Below are 16432 nucleotides of genomic sequence, written 5' to 3'. Positions count from 1 at the left end.
ACTGCAAAGCAGAGGCAATTTAGGTTAATGTGGAATGAGGAGGAAGGGAGAGGTTAGACAAAATAAAGGGGTAATTTGGTGTGGCAAATTGATGAGTCATCTTTTGTTCTCAGTCTCTGACTGACAAAAGAGCCGCGCAGCATCAGCGTTAGAGGAGCTGGGAGTGGACTCTGCGTGAATTTGTCATTATGTCACTTTTGGTTCTTTCTTTTTTTTTACCCACATAGCGACACACTCTGTCTCTCTCTGGTTTTATGTCTCTCTGTGTCACGTAGTCCTTATGTGTTTAGGCTAATTACACTTCTACAAAGCATGAGTGTATCAACTGTGACAATTCCACTGTTGGCCCAGCAACATTAGTGGGGCTCTCCCATTATGTCCGCATTAGGGACATCACACATTAGCCAAACTCTCTGGCTGCACTTTACAAAGGAGGAAGAGGGGAGTTTGGGTGCAAGGGGAAAAAAAGAAATGCCAAATGCTTTGAAAATTTCTTCTGATCTCCCCTGAATTCTGCATTGGCACATCATTTAATGTCCCTAAAATTGCACTGCCGAAAGGTGAGTGGGAACAATCATCCTCCCCTGATTAGTTCTCTGCTCTTTGAGCGCGGCTACCCGAGCCCCATCACCTCATGCATACTAAACCAATGAAAAGCACAACAGCCAAATGTTTATGCTTTGTGTCTCTAAGGTAGAACGAGGTATAATAAAAGCTTGTTTGTTGAGCATTTTGTCTATGGAGGATTGGCGCGAGGCGACAGTGTGTGCATGGACGTGTGTGTGTGTGTAGGTATGCGTGCGTGAGTGCATCATATTCAGGTCGAACTTCAAGGCCAAACTGGAGGGAGATGAAAGGGAGAGACGGGGCGCACTGTCCTGTGACGAATGATTGTTAGATATAACTCAGCCCGGGAGGTAAACAAACGAGGCTGATTTTCCATGGGGTAAAAGGATTTGAGGGTCTGGATGTGTTATCCATGATGAGGGACGGCAAAAGTGTCACCACATCAAGGCCGCTGCTCTCCGAACTGTGCGGGAAGACGGACATTTATATATTGCCTGATGTAGCAGCGGATGATGTTATTAACTGACACTGAAAGCTGATATGACGCTGCAGAAATATTTCCACCTTTCAACTCTGCACTTCCTGGATGAGGACATCCATTTCTTATTGCCGTGGCACAGCCGGGCTCCTCATCCATTACACAACTGTCAGTGCCCTGTGGAGAGGAGCGCACTGCTTTTAAAGGGAATTAGACAAGTTGATGTGATTGGCCATGACTGGCGCCAGCGCACACCACAGTGCACCTACTGATAATTTATTCCTCCTTATTCAACCTCTTTTACAACTGCCTGCACTCAACATCACAAGTGGCACCGCACACTCATTGGTTGCATGAGTAGAATAAAGAGGTGAAAAATATTCCACTATATGACATTATATACAGCATCATGTACAAAAACTCACTGAAAATGACACCACCATTATTCCGAGGAGGACAGGCAGGATTTGAAGGCATTTGCCAGTTTGCCTCTAACATCTAGGCGAAAACACATTTAATATAAAATACCAGGTCATCATCCATATCCATTGACATCATTTTACAATATAGTGCTTAACATCTTTGCTATATTGTGCAATGTCCTAATGATTAACCTTTTTATCTGATTTGATCTGATGATTAACTCATTTATGCTGGGGCATAAATGAACAAGGCTTCTTTGTTCCTGTTGCCACCACAGATCCCCTCCACTCTCTTTGAGTATCATTTTCTATGCTACCTGGCCCCAGGTTTGCTATGTGGTTATTTCATTAAACGCAAATTAATCAAGCAATACATCATGACTAAAAAGACATACTGGTGGTCTTGAAAGTAAAGATTTTGTCAGAGGGCTTTTTTTTTAAGATGGGGCGCTGAGATAAGGTAATACGATCTCTTTTAAGATCCTTATCATGTAAATATGGTGCTTTAGTGATGCTCATTGTTAACTTAACCATCTTACACAGTGATGCTGGAGCTTTTGCCTGGTTAGTAATCCAGCCTTGGTGTGTGTGTGTGTGTGTGTGTGTGTGTGTGTGTGTGTGTGTGTGTGTGTGTGTGTGTGTGTGTGTGTGTGTGTGTGTGTGTGTGTGTGTGTGTGTGTGTTGCACATGCAGCTGAATGAGGTTGCAAAGCCTGTGTGCACAGTGGAGCACATCTTGATGGAGAACAAGTAATCTTTTTTTCAATTGTTCCAATCTCCTTTCGACTACACCCGATATTCACTTGTTTATATGTGGCAGAAGTCAAATCACACCCAATGACGCCCAATACAACACAACATGACCAGATCTCAAAAAATGTACCCCACCAATCGGGTAAATCTGAATGAATGCCATCTCATGGTAGGTTTATTAAGTATCAGCAAAAAGTGTTGTGTTGTACTATAAGTTAAAGCTAGGGTTGGAAATCCCAGAAAACCTGGCAAGTGGAGGCGACACTTTGAAAATATGTAACCGATACATCCCACCCCCTCCGATCGGACCTCTCATCAAAACTACAGCCCCAAATCACAGAAAGGTTCACTGACAGACAACTGCTTGGAGCTGAACTATACTGTGACTCGCTCGCTCACTCCTGGCTTTCGTCTCTGCATGTACGTCTCCACTTGTGAGGACTCCGGTCATGCTCAGTGAGTGCACGGGCAGGCAGGTGACTGACGGACAGTCGGTGATGCCAAAATGAGTGACGCCAGCAAAGGTAATGACTGGTCGTGTTCATAACAGTCCTGCAAGGGCCTGGCACTCCCTCTTTTTTGTCAGACAACTTTATTTATTGATGACTGTCAGGACATCTAAACAAATGAGATAAAAATAAAAAAAACTCATCAACTTTGAGACATTTAATAAAATACTTGTTCTCCCTACGTGGAGAAAATAATATATCTCAGAAAGTTTTGTTCAAGTTGAAACGGATTTCTTTCTCTGGTATATTCAACTGCAGAGCTGCCATTAAAAAAAATCACTCAGTGGTCCCTTGACAGATGACTCATTTTACATTTTCTGTAAATCAATAATGAATTTCTTTACTTGACCTAGATTTTTTTTTTTTAAACCTGGAAGGGTTTTTTAATATACTGGAAATCATTACTATCACCATCAGTTCTATACCTGCTGTGTCTCTGTAGACGACGCAGCTGCTCAATGTAGGAGAAGCCGAGTGTTTCAAATTATTTGTCAGACTGTGCATGTGAGACCTGTACAATGGGAAATAAAACTGTGGGCGAGTGACTAATTCATTTGCCAGTAGCGCCTTGGAAATACTGTAATTCTTTCTGACATGCTAATAACTCCGTTCACTGAGAAATCATGTTCCATGAAGGCAACACCTTTTCAATGAGGCCCCAACTGCCTTCCAAATCCCGTCCCTCTCATTTCACACCTCCCATTGACTGCTGCAGTCACAATGACATTAAAATGACTTTTTCCAGTGTGTTAACTAACTCAACATGCGTCTCTGCAGTTTCTATTTAATAATGTGTGCTAAAAAACATATTTTAACTGTTTTTTACATTTGGATCCTGTTGCTATTACTGTTAGTTTTTAATAGCCACATCACACATGCACGTTACTACACACATAAAACTATTTAACAGTCACTTTCTGCATCCGCCTTATTTTTCTGTTATCCCGTTACTTCCCTCCTGACATTATCTCACATCTCCATCCACTTTACCACGATCTTGGGAAATATATCAAGTTAAAAGCAGGATGCTGTAAGGATTATGTTTCATAATAAATGTAAGTCCAGATGAGCCTCTCATCTGCCTGATCCATCACCTTCTTTATAAATCTCAAATTATATTCTCAAGAATTTACAAATCTACCTCTAGGAATAACAACTTGTGAGGAAAACCTTTTAATGAATAATGCGTTCTAAATACTTCCTGACCACCCACTCTCGAGTGTCTGATCACAGATCTGTTTCCTCACGGGCAAATTCAAAAGTAAAGGGGCTGTGAAAACGTCGGACATATCGCTGACTCAGAGACTCTGAAATGACCAGGATCAGGCTGGCGAGTAGAGCTCTCACTTAGCATACGTGCATCTGATATCAGACGCTGCTCTGGGAGATGTCCCCGGTTAGTCTGATTCTCGCAGACACCCAGAGGAAGAGACTATAAATGTGCATCAGCGTGTGTGAGATGTTCATTCCCCAGCGAAAACATTAACTTGAAAATAGTATCACCACAGGCAGAGGATGTTTTAGGATCCTTTTGAAGAGTGACTGGTGGCTGTAAGTGATAACGAAGCAAAAAGGACCACCACAGAGACCACCAAGTGTGAGGTTTATTCCCATGGTGTTAAGCTGGAGCCTTTTTGGCTCTTTGAGGTGTGCGTTGGCAACCTCCAAAACTTCTGAAAAGACTAAAAACAGAAGTGATTTAGCAAAGCCCTTATTTAACACTGTCAGACAGTTTCAATGAAGGATTAAAATCGATGCAAGGAACCAAAGGCTTCTTTTTTTTTTATTCCACACATTCTTTTTCATTGTCAAAATTTGGCACCCAGAATAGCCACTATGCAATGCTACTGTTAACAGCTCAGTAGGAGAAGCAGGTGTGTTATGCTAGTGGGGGCAGCCGTACAGCCTCAAGACAAGGCACTAGCCTCAAGCACAGATGAGAAGCGAGCCACTGATCTGTTTCCAGATTACTACAGACTGTATATGAAGATGGACGATATATAGCGTCCCCAACAGTGAAGCCAAAATGCCTTGATCTCATTACAGGTCATAAATCCCACTTCCTCCATATGTGAAAGGAACCAACCACGTGTATCGGCATAGTGTGTAATATTAAGGGGGTATTTATAAGCAGAAATGGAATACAATATTCATAATGTTTTAATCAGTGTATATTCACATGATGATAAGAATCATTGTGAATTTGTTGCCTCATCGTGACACCTTCAGGTTCACCTCAGGTTCTTCCTGCACACTTGGAAGAGGAGGGCGAGACAAGGGGTATTCAGTTGCTGTCAATCTGCAACCTGACCTGTAGATGCCACTCAATCCTACGACACACTAAACCTTTGAGCTGACATGTACAAGGATAGTTTGCCAACTTTTACATGTGCTTCACCATTATCTTTTCTGATTGCATTGTTAGACCTTTACTGTGAAACTTGAAGTGTTGACTTTTATGGTTATCTCAGCATTCTAGCACAGATGAGAGAAAGATGGGAGGTCATTTTGGAACTGAATGGACAGATTACATCTTACATGTTTAATGTGCAACTGCATGTTGATGAAGGAGAAGAACCCAGGGTCAATGTATGGAAATCACAAAAGAAAAAGCTGATCGGTGCGTACATGGAATTCAAAAAAAAAAAACATGAGCATGTTAATTGAATGTGTCATCTTAACATTTAGGTCCATGCTTTGTTTTTCAGAGCAACAACTGCTAAACAATGAGAGTGATGCTTTGCTAAGCGCTCTGCCACTTGATGTGGACTCCTGCTGATGTTACACTCTTCAATGACCTTCACGATGAGCAGTGATGCCTTTATAATCTCCATAAACTGAGGGGATGTGGTCAACCAGCTTATGATGCTCATTATTCTCACGATCCAGCAAACATCTGGGGAAGCTTGTGGCGATGTACATACATTACGCGGCACTTATCAGTGTGCAAATGAAAGCGGGCTTCTCTTTAAGATAAGACGTGTACACACATTGCATTTTTGATAGTCTGAGTGTATTTTAAATGCGGGTTTACAAGTTGGGGACAGGCACAGAGGTTAATATGTTGTATGGATGATGGTGAATGAGGACTGGAGATAAGGGCCGTTCAAACAGGCATGTCCTTGCGTGAGTCGATCTGCGGGCGCGCACACACACTCAGCCATCATTTGCAGCATGATTAGCTCTACAAGCAGCAATATCCTGAGGAGAAGACAGAGTGTTTTGTTCTACCCATTAGCGGCTTCACAGACAAGAAGCAAAGCAGGAGATTAAGAGCAACATCTCTCTGACTCTGAGAGAATCTTTGATGAGGACACTTTTCTTATACATACTATTTTGAAGCTGTGCTGGATATAAAAGATTTCAAATGGAATATTTCCCTATGATGTAAGTGATTTAACATGAAACTTTGCCCATGCTTATCATCAATCTATATCTGAGACTTGAATGAGAGGAGAAGAAACTCACATTTTTCTTATTTGTGATAGTGGTCTCTGCAGAAATGGGAGTCTGGGACCAATTCAAACCACCGAAAGTACATTGTGAAATGTCACAAATTGCATATACATTAATGATGTAGTCGTTTTATTCTTCTCTGGCCCCGATTGCCAACACTGACTTGAGGGAATACAAGGCTGGGACATGCCGCTGAGGATATCCACAGGTTGAGAGCTGCTGCAGCAATATAAATCCATGGATAGAGCATAGACGGTATACTGCAAATCTCATGGAATGAGGAGAGATAATTCATTAGATGTAACAAAAGGCCACAGTAGACGAGATATTGTCAGGATGTGCGATATTTTCACATTCGGCTTCAGCTGTCACTGACTAACAAAGTTAATAAAGGAGGCAGGATTTATCCTGCGCATAGGCTGACAGTTTCATTATTTTCAGACGATGCATGTGCACATTCTTGGTAAAATTGATTCTCACTCATTTAAAGGCCAAATCAATAATTTCTTCCCAAATCATGTGCTTGTCACATTTGCATAACCACTCTCTGCGCCATCATAAATTCCGAAGACAAAACTCAAAGTCACTGCAGATTTGCATGGAGAAAAAAAAACACCACCAAAATTCCCCTTTTTACCACTAATCTGCATAATACCTTCACATCACCTACCCCCACCCTGTCATATTAAAACAACTTATGTGTCCCTTCCTTTACAACAACTTTGCATAAAAAGAAATTTCTGAATTTGCATCAAATTTGCATCACCAAAAGTTACCACTCGTGGTTTTGTCTGTCGTGTGTTGGACAAGAAATTGGTAATTTGCATCACATCAGCGCTGTAATTTAAAAAATAAAAAAAGCTCAAAACTGCACCTGAGGTACAAGATTTGTTTTTCGAGACAGTAAAATCATATTTTACTACATTTGAATAGTTAAATGGTATCCTTTACTGCATTGTGCGTATACATTGTGACCGCACCTGCTGGGCTGTTCGTACCATGGCTAACATTTGCACCTTCAGTTGAGCAAGGGGAGAATCCCCTGTGAGATCTGAGACATCTGTGATATCTTAACATATACGTCATATTCTGCTGATCAAACTTTGAAGATGCATCAGAATTTATTGCCTTAACTTGTTTTCAATGTAAAACATGAAGATGTTCTTCACACACTCTGAAAAAACTAGCTACAGCTGTCAGATAAAAAAGTGGTTAAGTTGTAGTGGAAACATCTGATGGACACAATTCACCAGAGACAGTTCGAGGTGGTTTACACTGTATTTGGTTTGCATGGACCAAACTAAAAAGACAAATACATTTTCATGGTTCCTGTCATTTGAAGTAGTTCTTATCTAACTGATTTAAGTGTTTATAGTGGGTTTTACTTTGTTATTTGATGCTCTAAAAATAGAACAAAACATCATGATTGACAGCTGTGACTGACTCGTGATTGTTTGAGTGCGTGTATCTGCAGGACCTGTGGCTCTATCTCCAGATCACAACTGAGCAGACTCTGGCTCCAAATGTGAAAGATGGCAGGTTAGCATCCAGGATGATTTGGCGTCACTTCTGAATACTTGGACGAATTGGGAAGTGGTCTACCACGCCCACGCCGGAGACGGGCTTTGTGGGCCAGGTGGGGCGCAATGATCACGGCGAAATGAGATGGTCTGGTCTACAGAGAATTTCGTGATCAGCTGGTCCCATCCTTATTGCTGCTGCCTAGCAACAGACCTGAAGTTGGACACGAGAAGAAAGTTTTAATGCCCCTTTTTTTTTTTAAAACGTGTGTACTGTTAGCTGCTCGGTTGATTAAAAGTGTGATACTAAAACATTGGACATCTCAGCCCTTGCTGGTGCCATTACCGATTTTCAAAGAAACGGTTCATCACAAAGGTGCAATGAATCCTGGGATAGGTTGGGTCAGGTAGGGTCCACCCATAGCCTTTGTTTCTTTGGCATGAAAGGAAATGTGACCGCCTAGTCACGCTGATGTGACGCAATCAGTCTTCCGATGCGGCCTCTGAATGAATGAAGGGGCCTGAATTCAGACACAGCTAATAATTCACATGGGCCAGGGATCAAACTTGATTGAGTTAGCTGCAACTTGATATCTCTCTAACTTTCAGTGGAGGCAAAAGTGTAATCAAACAAGAGCTGCCTCTTTATAAAGCCCTCTGGGTCTTAATATAATCTGCTAAAATCAGAAGCAGTAATATCGTGGGCTTGTTTGTAGATTTGATCAAAATATGAGAGAAAAATCAGAAATGAGACCACAGGCGGATGCTTTGAAAGGGGCAGAACAATCACGAGTCTCTGAGGAGAATGTGCAGGGTTGGAGAGTATGAAGCCAATTCCAGCCTTGTTTTTCATTTCTCTTTGTATTCTTTCAGATCTGTGTGGCCTCAATCCCTCTGTCTCTCGCCCCCCGCTATTTCTCTCACTTTTCTGATAATTAATAGGTTATTAATATTTCAGCAAAGCACGGAGAAGCACACACTCACTAGAGGAGGAGAAGTCACATTAAATTTGACTTTAGCTATTGTTTGTGAGTTCAATGGTGGCACAGTTTGGGAAATTGGTCTTGAATATTTCTACTGAAGTCTAAAGAGGCTGGGTGGTTATTGAATGTGACTGTACAGCGGCAAGAGGCAGAACTGATTTTAAAGATACAAGAAGGAATAGAGAGATAAAAATATTCTGCCTTGTGAAGGGATTAAATTCTATTACCAGCTGCATAATATGCAATAGGGCGTCCATCAACTCCAATCTACGGCTCTAGATATAACGGCAATAGCTTAGTTCTTGATCAAGGGCATGCATTCTGTATTCCACATGCATGTGAACCTGAGAATATTGTACCAGCTCATCTGAAGTGGGAGTTGAGCTCCTCTCAGGAGACGTAATTAGAGGGAAACATTTTTGATGATGAAAAACGCTTCAAGGCGGATTTTCAGTGCAGTGTATCTAGGATTAACTGTACATTACATGGGCTTCTAATCCATAGGCACGCTAAACCAGGAATTAGCATGGATGATTAGCATTTTAAGCCAGCTATTAGATGAGAATAATACTGTAATTCACCTTAACTGGCTTGCAGTGTTTTGTCTGCTCTATAGTCTGCATGAACTATTCGAACAACCTGAAACGGTAGACATGAACAGATCTGAAATCCTAGTGGAGTAATACAGATCAAATTTACCAACACTATTTTAAAATGTTTATTTACCAGGGGAAGATCTTCCAGCGTGGCATACCCTTTTTTCTGCTGTAAGCTCACTCTCACATGCACAATTATACAGGTTCATTTTTTTGGAGCTGCTCAGTACAACCAGGCCTCCACTTTTGGCGTGTGAACAGCTCCTCGGGAGCAAGTGGGGGCTTATTAACGTCAGCTGCAGAGAGCGGAGAAAGTACTTCTTATTCAGATTCACCTCACAGACAACCAGATGGTCTCGATCTGAAATGGCTTAAAAAAAGACTTCCCCTACTTCCCTTTAGGCTAATGCTACATCCATATTGAGGGATTTGAGAATGAATACATAGAATCGGTTGAGTGAAAAGTTTGTATTCCATCGTGTATTCTCGTATTTCAGGGTCAGGAAATGGTCCATTATTGTTCTGTCACTTTCTGTGATTAAATAACTGGCTGTCCAGTCATGCATACTGGGAATCCTCTAAAAGACATGTTACACCTTTAAAAAGAACAACACTAAAAAGTGTTTCAGCAACTTTTTCGTTTTTTCATTTCAAGACCCAACAAAGTAGCACGAGTCTATAAAGCTGGCGCAGCAGTGCTTTGAGCTAAATGCTAACAACAGCATGTGAATATGTTGAAAATAACGATTCTATGGGAAGTGGTTTTCAGGTTCACCATCTTAGTTCTACCTGTTAGCATGCTAACATTTACTAATAGATGTTCAACATCAAATACAACTGTGGCTGATGCAAATGTCATTAGTTTTGGTCATGGACCAAAGTATTTGAAACCTCACAAGATATTAAAATTCCTCCTGATGCAGATACGAATGTTTGTACTTATACTGCGTTCTATTAAATATCGGAGCTCGGGCTTACCGACCTCAAGTCGGAATTCTGTCTCGGAAAGTTGGAGTAACCTCCCCACCCCCGATTTTGAAATCCAAGATGGCAGCGGTGTGTATCAACATTAATGAAAGCTGTAGTTTTTACTGTTTATTCGCACTTATGTCTTTAAATGTGTCATACATGTTATTACGGTGATGGTATGTGTGAAATGCCACATAATGCGTTACTATGAACTGTTTTTTCTAAAGATGGCTTGCTGGCTAATAACGATGTTTCCGTGCAACTGGAATGGTATTAACTTGGGTTATTCGGTTGTGCCGAGCTCCGAGCTCGGAGATGTAATGGGATGCAGCATTATTCTGATGGAAATAACTACAATAGATGATTTGGATGCTTCACTCGAAACTACAGTTTGTCAATGTCATGATCACTAACTTGACCAGGATTCATCCTCTACGGACAACGAATGGCAGCAGAAAACGTAATGGAAATATATCCAGTTCCTGTTGAGATATTTCAGTCTGAAAGAACCAACCAGCAGACCAACATTGAGGGACAGGACATTAGGATATATCATCAGGGAATCACAAATGTCTCTTTTTGTCTGAGATTCACTGAATCAGTGGGAACTTTGATATGATGGCTGTGCCACATGAGGGGTCAGAAATCTCCACAATTGGTCAAATTCATCACCGTGCCTATTGCAAATACATTTTTTGCCAGTCCAACTAATAGTTGTGGCGACATTCCAGCCTGGACCAAGTAGTGGACCAACACTGTCCGATATTGCCATCCCTAGAGCCCCAGTGCCAGCAAGTCTAAAAATATCACAAAGTTTATGCAGTGTTATAGAAATATCTTCCAAACTTTTCACCAAGTTTCAAATGATTAATCTTTTGGGAAAATAGAACTTTTGCAAACAACAGAACCCAAAAGGTCACTCGCTGTGTGTTTCCCCTTTAACCTCTTCATGTGCAGCCTCCCACAAACTCATACCACTCTCCAGTACCCATTCTCTGCTACTCTTCTGATTTCTTCAAGAACATTGCTTAGTTCTGCAGACTGTATCTTTAAGAATTTATTCCCTGGCTTCCATGTTCGTCGAGCCTCTCTGAGCTTTCCTTGTGGATGCCCCGTTCCTGCATCAGTATTCCACACATGGAGGCCGCTCCCCCTCCAACTGTAGGATTGTGTTCCCGTGCAGGGAATAAGATCTGATGCTGCTGTCAACAGGTGGACCAGCAGATTCCACAGTCCAGCAATGCTTAGCCTCAATACCTGACATTTGATTGGACAGGAAAAGGAGAGGAGCTACAAGTGTGTGTGTGTGTGTGTGTGTGTGTGTGTGTGTGTGTGTGTGTGTGTGTGTGTGTGTGTGTGTGTGTGTGTGTTTCTTTGTTTGTGTCTGGACTGTCTACAACTCTCAGAGGGACCAGTGGATGTACAGCGACAGACAGAGATAAATATAACACATACGAGTACTGCATGCTAACGTACCATAAATCACATTACACACAATTTACAAACTTCACTTGTAGCAGTTAAGCAGTAAGAAACAGACAGTGGCAGGACTTCAGGAGTACTGTGGCTCCTCAATGACCCAGAAAAAAGAAACCCCGTGTGGACTAGAGTTGGCCGATACATAATGTAACAAGAAAGGGAACTGTCGGACAATTGTGATGATATATTTCTTCAATATACAGACCTGGAAACAGCATCTTGCAGTTGAAATGAAGATCATAAAATTGACTGAAAATGTCTTTCGCAATCATTAAAGTTAAACACCCATCCTTACACCACAGTAACCTTTTAGCCTCGCTGCAGCGTTTTCCACTTGATCAAATACAGTGGCTCTGGTTTTTGCTCACTAATGTCGGTTTCAATGGTTGGAAAAACAACTGAGCAAGTCTGGGCATCATGGGCCCAAGAATCATCTCCCTGTGCCTGAGCCAGAAAATCAGAGCAGAAAATAGCCACAGGAATTATGGCAAGTGTAAATGAGATCAGTGCAAGTGCACGCATTTTTAATTCGAAGAAGTAAAAACTCTTAAAAGAATAATAATAGGCCTATTTCTGAGATCAAGATGAGAAACCTTTATTTAACTGCTGTCCTATGTCATCTAAAAATAATGTCAGTGAGACGGATCATTGATTGTTTAAGGTAAAATGATCTCACAAACTCAAAGCTGCTTCCATTAATCACTCAGTGTCAGACTAAATAATGGTGTTGAGCTAAATGGCAATTTAATCTTCATTCAGTCTTTATCAGTCTCTTTACTTTTTATCTGGTTGCATAAAAGGTGCACCACTTCCCTCACTGGCACTCAACATTGGCATCAGATGTAAATTGCCTATTCACAAACCCCTTCACTGAACAGCAATTGTCCAATTGCAGCTCAGCAACCACATCTGGGCATGAGAAGCATGTCAAGCTTTGTAACTTCTCAACATGCCAAAGTGGTGAGCATGGGGCTGTTGTAAAAGCAACACTTGGCATTTAACCAGTATGGAGGGTAGTGGGTCTTTTTCTAGCCTTTTCAATAACAAAAATACAAGAGCAAAACAATTGGGAAATGCCTCTTGCTTTTTATTTTATTAAAAAAAAAAATCACGAGAAGTAAATACTGAATGCGTCCGTCTGAAATCAATGACACGGTGTGAACGGGTATTTTCATGGGGCTCACTCAACTCAACTCCTTGACTTAACTATGCCTGGTATCTTGGTGACTTGCCATGTGCCCCAGTGGAAGGAGAAGCACAGAAGAGGGTGTGTCAAATCTAGTGGTGTGGTGCAATCTCATACTCGAGAATGAATGCATGTTCCATGGTCCATTGCAGAGCTGTTGACGGTAACAACTTAATGGACCAAGTCACAGTCCAGATAATCAATAGGAAACACTGCTTTGACATGGCAAGACAGGGCATTAGTCTTGGCAGAGGTATGCACTCTCAGAGCTCCCTTCTAGTTCTTTCATTTTCAAGTGACATATTTTTCTGTTTGAGTGAGATTAATGATTGCAACACAGAGTAAAGACCATTTAATGAAGAGCGATTCCTATCACCTCTGTATATACTATACTATACTAATGGCCTTTGGTTAGTGTCTGGAGGACATCCCACCAGACAGGTTGGCCCACGTTCAGACAAAAGAAAATTCTAAATGATGTTCAGTTTCTGTCCAGTAAAGTCACACTGGCAGCAAATAGTTGACATTTGGTTGCATTTTTCAGATATAAACTGATAATACCAAGATAACCCAGTCAAAAAGTAAAGCAGGATTCAGACCACAATCCGCTGGTTGAATTCCATCATGACCTGCTCAATGTGCGGACTTTTTATTCCGCCTCACCTTACTTCCTGGCAGAAAGCCTTGACCTTTAAAATACATTTTAGCTAAAACAAAGACATGTCAGCAAAGCTACATAACCTGTATACGCATAACATATGTATCCTGTATTTGCACATTTTTTTTCAATTGCCATTCGAGACTTCCGTACTGCAGGGTTCTCCAACATAAACTTAATTCCTGATGATGTTTGGCTTTAACTAAGCCTTTAAAGGTTCAGTGTGAAGAATTTAGTGACATCTAGTGGGAAAGTTGCATGTTGCAGCTGAATACCCCTCACCTCACCTTCCCCTTCCAAACATGAAAGAGAACCTGTGGTAGCCTTCAGTTGTTATAAAAACTCAAAAGATGTTTAGTTTGTCCAGTTTAGGCTACTGTAAACAACATGGCAGCCTCCGTACAGAAAACACGCTCCAACTGTAAATATAAAGTATTTCAATATAAAGGGCCCATTCTCGGGTAAAGAAAGCAACAGTTTGTAAATTAAGATGAAACACACTAGTATTATATTATATTCAATTTCTGCCAATAGATCCCTTTCACCTAAATCTTACACACTGGACCTTTAATTAATCAGTATTTGATCAATTCGATTAAAAAAACAGAAACTCCCAACTGAATATCGAGAAGACTTTTTATACCATACAGTAAAAAACAATACAATAGAACAATACCAACACCTTTTATCTGTATTACAGTAGAGTGGAATATACTGTATTTGAGTAAAAGTATAAGATTCATTAGCCAGAACACTGTAATCAATACTTCATGGAGAGTATTAGCACATAAAAGCTTCGACAAAAGTATAATTAGGTTATTTTCTGCCTCTTAACGATTCTGTTACACTTTATCAAGCAGATAATAATATATTACCCACATCAAAAAACAAAGCCACAAAGGCCAACCGCTGTATATTTACAGGCCCCACAGTGTTGATAATGAGGCAAAATGCTGTGAAATTAACTTGCTTTTCACCTTTAATTTCAAGTGAACCAAGGCTCTGCTGCTGAAGAAACTAGTAAGAGTGCAATTGTGAGGACGTGTACTAAGGAGGAAGAGGAAGGAAAAAGAAGAATGTGTTCCGTCGCCGACCGTGTTTAATTACATCCTCACGAATAGAATATGAAGGCATCAATAATGGTCTCCCACCTACTGAATGTTCTGCATTAGGTAAACAGGAGGATACTGTTTATTCTTAACAAACATGCTCCAGAGAGCATGAATAATTGTGAAGGGCACAATCTCTGCCTTTCACAGATTAATATTTATGAAGGAAATTTTCTCTTTTTTAATTTTCTCTGAGAGCTTGGCGGTAGCCAGGGTTCAGAGGTATTTATTGGATGGAATCAAACCTCTGTGCTACGACATCGTGGTGATCCAGATGTTTTTATTTTTACTTTTTATATTGCTGCTTAAAGCAGGGCTGTCCCAGGCCTTTGCTTGGCTGAACCCGCAGATCGATCTGAGCTAACATCACATTTAATTATCCGAGATGAGAAACTCGTTCTCTGGCGTTCTCTCGCTCACACACTAACACACACACAGCTTCCTATATTTTACCTTTATTCAACTTCATCTCAATACTGCTTCTCTCTGAACTTTCTCGTATAGAAGTGAACAACTTCTACCCATAGCTCTGAGGGAACTCATACACTATGTATGGCATCGATCAGAGAACAAGCGCAGCACTTGCCTGCCTCCTCTGCTCCTCTCAGTTACCCCTGGAGACGTTGTTTATCTTGTTTATGTGTTGGCCCAGGTGCCTGGTCTCGGAACGTGGTTGTTGTTTCCCCCTCGCACGGATCAAGAGTGAGGCATCAAATGTGGGCACGGTCAGATCTCATGTCATCACGCTGATGTATTACACTCCATCAAACTGCCAATCAGCAGTCAACCTGGCAAAAAACGAAAAAAACGGAGAGGATGTTAGGAGAGAGAAGGTAATGCCCTTCAGTGTCCATACAATAAGATGAGAACAACACTGGAAGAGGGTACAGCTTGTTTTTGTTTTTTTTCTTTGCCATGCTGCCAGGTGGAACGGGCCGTTATTGCAAGACTGTCTGTAGATCCCATCATCCCTCATGTCAATGATAAAAGCTAAACCTACACACACACACACAAACACCAGCTGAGGCAATATAATCCTTCACAGTCACGGCTCTTTCAGCCGCCCTTCAGAGTCAATAGTTCCGATTTAATAGCCTTATAATTCCCAATGGGAACAAATGAAACCAAATGATTGTAGCCACTGTTTGTAATTGCAGTCGTGGCTTCACAAATATTTCCATAGACTCATTAGTGGCACAGGCCACATGCAGATCATTATTACCAATAAACAAATTACATCAAATATTTTATGGACTGCAATTTCTGTGTTTTGTGTGCATGTGTACTTGTACTGATATCTTTGTGAGGACCATTCTGTGCCTTGAACTTATAGAGTTTAGGCCGGTCCTCACTCTGACCCACTTCCAAGGAGCGGTTTACGATTTGATTTTAGGTTTAAAGCTAGCTTTAAGAGGGTTGTGTGTGTGTGTGTCTGTGTGTCACGGTCAGTTCATTTCACACTGGTAAAGAATATGCAGTTCAGCACCAACATAATGTAAATGTGACTGATGGACTGGTCCACTTTAATGGCAGCTGAGAAACCTCTTATATCAAACACTCTCTAAGAAACTCCCATGAACACTCAGCTGAGCACATATCCAGTCATTTACAGGACAGGATGCGCAAAGGATTGAGGACATCTTCCTCTTATTGAATAATTTGAGCCTCCTTCTTTGCACAATCACCCAAGAGCCTCACAATCCTTCCTCCTGCCTCCTCTTCAGTGATTGGCATGGATTTAATAGGGC

The 16432-nt window shown here is 41.2% G+C and overlaps 1 long non-coding RNA gene across 1 annotated transcript in view; it reads right to left on the bottom strand.

The window, feature by feature from the left end:
- Window positions 1-15126: 15126 nt before the first annotated feature.
- The window catches only part of LOC118099639, a 66152-nt gene continuing 64846 nt past the window's right edge, over window positions 15127-16432 (bottom strand). Inside the window, exon 3 of the long non-coding RNA XR_004694322.2 lies at window positions 15127-15472. This is a non-coding gene — a long non-coding RNA (uncharacterized LOC118099639). The remainder of the gene's footprint in view (window positions 15473-16432) is intronic.

This window comes from Hippoglossus stenolepis, chromosome 20 (genome assembly GCF_022539355.2).
Source record: "Hippoglossus stenolepis isolate QCI-W04-F060 chromosome 20, HSTE1.2, whole genome shotgun sequence".
Taxonomy (NCBI): Eukaryota; Metazoa; Chordata; class Actinopteri; order Pleuronectiformes; family Pleuronectidae; genus Hippoglossus; species Hippoglossus stenolepis.
The sequence above is the reverse complement of the archived record's forward strand: the minus strand, read 5'-3'. Positions and strand labels throughout refer to the sequence as shown.